The 6,000-nt window shown below is 41.3% G+C and overlaps 1 protein-coding gene across 3 annotated transcripts in view; it reads right to left on the minus strand.

The window, feature by feature from the left end:
* RAB3IP (RAB3A interacting protein) overlaps positions 1-3,834 on the minus strand; it is a 51,848-nt gene extending 48,014 nt beyond the window's left edge. The window contains exon 1 of one of the 3 annotated variants that reach the window (XR_007954345.1): positions 2,869-3,354. The gene's annotated coding sequence lies outside the window, so the exon portion shown is untranslated. Of the gene's footprint in view, positions 1-2,868; positions 3,355-3,593 lie in introns of those variants that run through there. The other 2 variants (XM_052001464.1, XM_052001463.1) reach the window with 2 other exon arrangements.
* Between the last annotated feature and the right edge of the window lie 2,166 nt (positions 3,835-6,000).

The following is a 6,000-nucleotide window of genomic DNA, read 5'->3' on the forward strand; positions in this document are numbered from 1 at the left end:
GACAGGAGAAAGAACTGGCCAAAAAAATAATGAAAGAACAAAAATTTCTTTACAAAATTCATTTTATGTGAAAGTTGTACATAATTGTATGTGTAAACTGTCTTCCCCAATATAATGTAAGCTCTTTGAGCAGCAGGGACAATTTCATTCCCCCTTTCCTCCTCCCCCCAGCACACAGCACAGTGATATCTGTTAATTATTTGACTGGAATAGAAGGTGAATTCCTTATGTACCGACAATAAAAGAATATGGACACTCCTAGCACAATGTTGATACTGTTGTATGTTTTTTTAAAAGACAAATTATCTCTACCATAATGCATAGCTCTTCTATGGAGCATTTACACCAAAACATGAATAAGAATCACAAAGAATAAAAAGGACAGACCAAAGGTATACTCCTTTTGCCATTTTAAAAAGTGTGTGAGGATGTAGAAAAAGGAAGAACAGGTCCAGATGTATAGAGAAAACAGGGTTTATCCTTAAAGGACCTAGTTTGAATTCCAGCTCCTTTTCTTTAACTACCTGCCAAGACCCTAAGCATCATCAATCTACCCTCTGTCTCTCCAGAACTCATTTTTCTTCTACTATATAATAAAGGATTTTAACTAAACCCTCTCCAAAGTCTCTTCTAGCTTTAAATCCTATAAACCTCTGATCTATTCAGCACTGAAACCACATTTATCAATAGTGATTCATAAATAAAATAAAGGAAGCATAAAAATTTAGGCCACTGATATACAAATTATTATTTGATCTAATAAGAAATCCACTGTTTTTCTAAAAAGCAGGGTTATCTCAAATATTGTTCAAATTAAGTTTATTCTAATAAAATGTAAAGAGTGATTTGGCATTACAATGGGAAATATTTACTAATTACATAGAAAAGTTGCTGGACTTCTTTTCCCTTAAAATATTAACTATTATATGATAAAACAGGTAATAAAACCCACATATGGATACATATCAGAAAGTGTTTCTTCAAAAAGAGCCACCTCAATATCTATTTTTTGGGTAGCATAACCAAAAAAAGAACAAAAAGGAGGTTTTTTCCCTTATAGAGGAATTCAAATACTGAATAGTGTATAACTGTTACAATGATTAATATAAATTCTATGAGACTTTTATCATCATCCCACATTACTAAACCATAGTTCTGAGATACAGTATTGACATGCACAGTACAATAAATATCTAATGTTACTATACAAGACCTTATGAAACTGGTATAATATTTAACAGCATCAATTGTTTACTATGCTTGATCTCCAAACCCAGGCTATTTTCACCTCAAATTTGTAAAGAAATCATCATCAAAACCCCCAAAATTTAAATTTAAACTTTAATCAAAACTATAAAATTAAAAAAAGTAATAAAATAAAAAGGAAAAACTAAAGTATTCCTTCAGAAAACAAGCATTTGGTCACCCAAGAGTTTGGAATATTCCATTATCTCTCTAAAAATTATGTAACCATTTTGCATAGAAGTGACAATCAGAAAAAGATTCAATCAATAAAGACAGTCTAGATGTAAAGATCAACTACTAAATTTCCTCCAAATTAATAATACTGCCCCCTCTTCTCAGGGTCTGAAAGATCCTGATTAACCTTCATATACCACACTTCACATTTAAAATCAGTAGGACAAAGTCACATAAGGGGTGAAATGTCAGTGTAAAGTTTATGTTCATGATTTTCCCATGTTTCCATCTTCTCCAACTCAGAAAAGTTTCCTAAAGTTAAAAGTTTTATTTTCCTATTAGTGTCAGGAATCTGATTCATTGAAACCTCAGGGGAGTCACTTTTCCTTTTACTTTAGTGATTTCAACTTGTCAATAACTGCAACTCTCAAAAAGAAATCACAAATATTAAGTTCCCAGACTCTGATAAATTGAAATTCTTTACAAGAAATATGGAGAACCAACTAAAATTATTTTTTATGGACATATGCTAATAAGCTTTTACTCACAAAAGTGAACAATAACAGACTAGACTGCGTTAGTGGTGGGATAAAGAGCTTGTTTATTTTCAAAAAAAATTTCATGTTTTAACGGAAGGGAATTTTCTTTTGAGCTTTTTATTTTCAAAGGTGAAATCTTCATAGACTCAAATCTATAATACTGGTGTTGTGTGTATATGTGTGTATATATATATTTAAGTATAAATATATATATATATTATTCTCTCTGTATACTTACGTTTATAGCTTTTATTCTTCATGCAAAGTTTATAGCTATGTTTGCTCAAAACCCAAAGAAAAAATTAAAACTCAGAAAGAGGTTCATATTAATAAAGGATTCACAATTTTAAAAGTCAGTAAAAACCTGAATTCAAGTCTCATTTCTGACGTAATGACCAATTTAAGTCTACCGGACAAACTAGCCAGTTCAAGTCTTGCCTCTACATGTGAGTAGTCACAAACACTCTATAAGCTAATCGATTCTCTGTGGCTATAAGAGACATAAGTATTATTAGTGTTTTCTATCCCTATGAAAACAGGTGCAGTCTCTATCCACACAGGTGCAGTCTCTATCCACCTACATGGGATCATAGTTCTAAAACTGAAAGGGCCCAAGAAAGACTACATTCAACCTATTTTTTCCATTTTACAATACAGGACAGTGAAGCCCAGAGATTGAGTCGATCGGATAGGTAGTAATTGTCAGAAGCAGCATTGGAACCCAAGTCTTCCGACTCCAGTGCCAGGATGCCCTTTGCATCGAGTGTGCAGACAGAGAAGCAGGGGCCAGTCTTGTAGGCGGGAGGACTCCCAACCAAACCCTCGGAGACAGCGACGTGACTCCGGACAAGTCGCTAAAGCCGACCCGCGCCCTCAGGCAACTCCAGGACTTCGGTTTCGGATAACTCACAGCTATAGTCGGGGTGGGGGTGGGGTGGGGTCCCAACAGGCCTTCTCCATTCCAGGGAAACCACAGGTCTTCCTCTACCCCGCCGATCGGACAGAATCAGCATACACGGAGCTTTCTTCTGCTTCGGTCCTTCCGCACCCCGGGGAGCCAGGTGCTCTCCCAAACCTCGGCTTCCACCCGGGCAGCGGTGCGATGTTTGTAAAGCGCCGAACACCGAGCCAGGCACGCGGCAGGGTCTAAATGAGTGCTCGTTGCCATGCCCCTGGTCGGACACCCCAAGTTTCTAGTCAGGGTCAGACTCCCCCCCTTTTTCCGGGCGCACTCTGCCCGTGCACGTCTCTCGGAGACGCCCTCGAACTTCATATTGGGCGTCCCCAGGCTGGCGGGGGGTTAATTAGTAACTGCCGCCGCCTGCTGAGCGAGGCCGGGGGCCCGCGGGAGGCGCTGCTTGAGCCCGCCCGGCACCGCGGATTCCCGGGGGAAGCGGCGACGCTCGGTGCCGAGGCTCGGTGGCCGGGTGCCCCGGGAAGGCCCCCGGGGTCCGGGGTCGGGCTGCGCGCGCCGACCCCTCCACGGGCGCCTCCACACCGCAGCCGCGACAGCGGCGGCTGCGCCCCGAGGGGCGGAGGCGCTGGCGGGCGGAGGGGGCGGTGCTGCGGCTCGCGCTCCCCGCTCCCTCCCCCTCTCCTCCCCACCTGTCCCCTCAAACTGAAGCTAACACTCACCTGACCGAAAACCCCCGCGGAGACACTACCCCCACAACGAGTCCACCCGCTGGAGCGCAGTGACTACCGGAGAAACCCAGGGCCGCAACTGCCCCCGGCCGACGCCGCTCCGCTTCTGGACCAGCTCGGCGCACTGCGCTGGGGGAGCAGTCGGAGGAGTCGGACACTGCGCCTGCGCCGCGGGGACCAGAGCCGGCTAGAGGGACCAAACTCCCCACCCCGCCCCACCCCGCCCCGCACCTGACTCCCTTTCCCCCTTAAAGTGGAGGGGCAGGGCTGCCCGGTCCGTCCGAAGGGCTAGGCACGCTTCGGCGCCCCCTGGTGCCAAAAGGCGTCCCATGCACGCGCCCTGGGCACTGCAGGTTCATTGGGCCCCAGGTGTCTGAGGCTGGGGTGGTTTCCCCGGGAACAGTCACGAGTCGGCGCAGAGCTTTCTTGACTTGGGGCCAGGCTTGTCAATGTCACCCGAGCTCTTAAGTATGTTCAAGTCAAAAAAAAAAAAAAAAAAAAAAAGCTCCGGAAAGAACTCACCAACATATAGGATCGGGATTGTTTAGAAATGAACATGAGGCGTGAGGTTTCTCCGAGTTAGATGGTGTGGAATGAGCATCCCTCCAACCCCAGCCTTCCGGTATGGAAGAAGGGAGGGCTAGAAAAAAAAAAGAACTCATTCCCTCCCACCCCCATTCGTCTCTTTCCAGGAACTGCTTGAAGGAAAATGTATTTTTTGCAAATGGCTTTTTGCCTTGAAGGCCCCTTATCTTAAACTACTCTGACAAGCTGACTGTTCCCAAACTTACAAATGAGAAGAAAAAATGGAAATGGCAAATAAAGAACTAAAATTAACCTTAAAGAAATATATCTCTCTGAATGTGAGGCCCAGAAAGCTCCATCTTAGGTTCACAGATCTAAAAGTAGTCATCTAGCTGGACAGATTCACATTTAGCTTGTGTGATTAATATTAACCAATAGACATTTATTAAATGTCTACCATGCGCCAGGTTTGTACAAAGTGCTAAGCATACACGACAATGTATATCTAGATCTAGAGGAAGAAGGGAAGAAAATGAATATTTGTTATTCTTTCGGGTTTTCTTGGCAAAGATACTTTTGCCATTTCCTCCAGATGAGGGACAGATGAGGGAACTGAGGCACATAAGAGTGAAGTGACTTGCTCAGATCACACAGCTTGTGTCTGAGGTCATATTTGAACTCAGGATACTAGTCTTCCTGACTTTAAACCCTGCTCTCTATCCACTTATTGTATGGTTACTATGTGTCAGGCTCTTTACAGATATTTCACTTGACTCTCACAACAACCTTAGGAAGTAAGTGCTATTATTCTCCTTTTAAAAATGGAGGAAATTGATACAGAGGTTAAGTCAATTGACCAGGATCACAAAGCTAATAAGTATCTGAGACTGAATTTGAACTTGGGTCTTCCTGACTTTCTAGGTCTATCCACTATGCCACTTAACTGTCTCCTGCAGGGAACTTCAGCCAGTCAAAAATCAAGTCAACAAACAGAAAGAAAAAAAAAAGAAGTTACACAAATATTTTATTATATATTTATTTTTTTTAAATTTAAATTTTATTTTATTTAATAATAACTTTATATTGACAGAATCCATGCCAGGGTAATTTTTTTTACAACATTATCCCTTGCACTCTCTTATGTTTCGATTTTTCCCCTCCTTCCCTCCACCCCCCCAAGATGGCAAGCAGTCCTATATATGTTAAATATGTTGCAGTATATCTTAGATACAATACATATTTGCAGAACCGAACAGTTCTCCTGTTGCACAGGGAGAATTGGATTCAGAAGGTAAAAATAACTCGGGAAGAAAATCAAAAATGCAAATAGTTCACATTCGTTTCCCAGTGTTCCTTCTTTGGGTGTAGCTGTTTCTGTCCATCATTTATCCATTGAAACTCAATTAGGTCTCTTTGTCTTTTATTATATATTTAAAAAGAATAGCAAGTTGTATCCTAACAGATGTACAATTTCATGTATAATCATTTCCCTCCCCCCACTCTATGTTATGGAAATAGATGTTTTATTTTTAAGTTCAGAATAAAATAATTTTTTAAAAAGACATATTATGTGCTATATTTTATATAACATATACTTTAACATATTTAACATGTATCGATCTACCTGCCATATGGGGGAGAGGGTGGGAGGAAGGAGGGGAAAAAGTTGGAACAGAAGGTTTTGCAAGGTTCAATGCTGAAAAATTACCCATGAATATATCTTGTAAATAAAAAGCTATAATAAAAAAAAATTTTTAAAGGACATACTATGTGCCATGCATCAAGGAAATAAAGGGGGAAAAAATCAATCCCTGTTTTCAAAAGCTATCTAGCCCAAATGCCATATTTTACAGCAGGTATGTAAAGGCTCTGG

The sequence above is a fragment of the Antechinus flavipes genome, chromosome 5, assembly GCF_016432865.1.
Source record: "Antechinus flavipes isolate AdamAnt ecotype Samford, QLD, Australia chromosome 5, AdamAnt_v2, whole genome shotgun sequence".
Classification (NCBI taxonomy): Eukaryota; Metazoa; Chordata; class Mammalia; order Dasyuromorphia; family Dasyuridae; genus Antechinus; species Antechinus flavipes.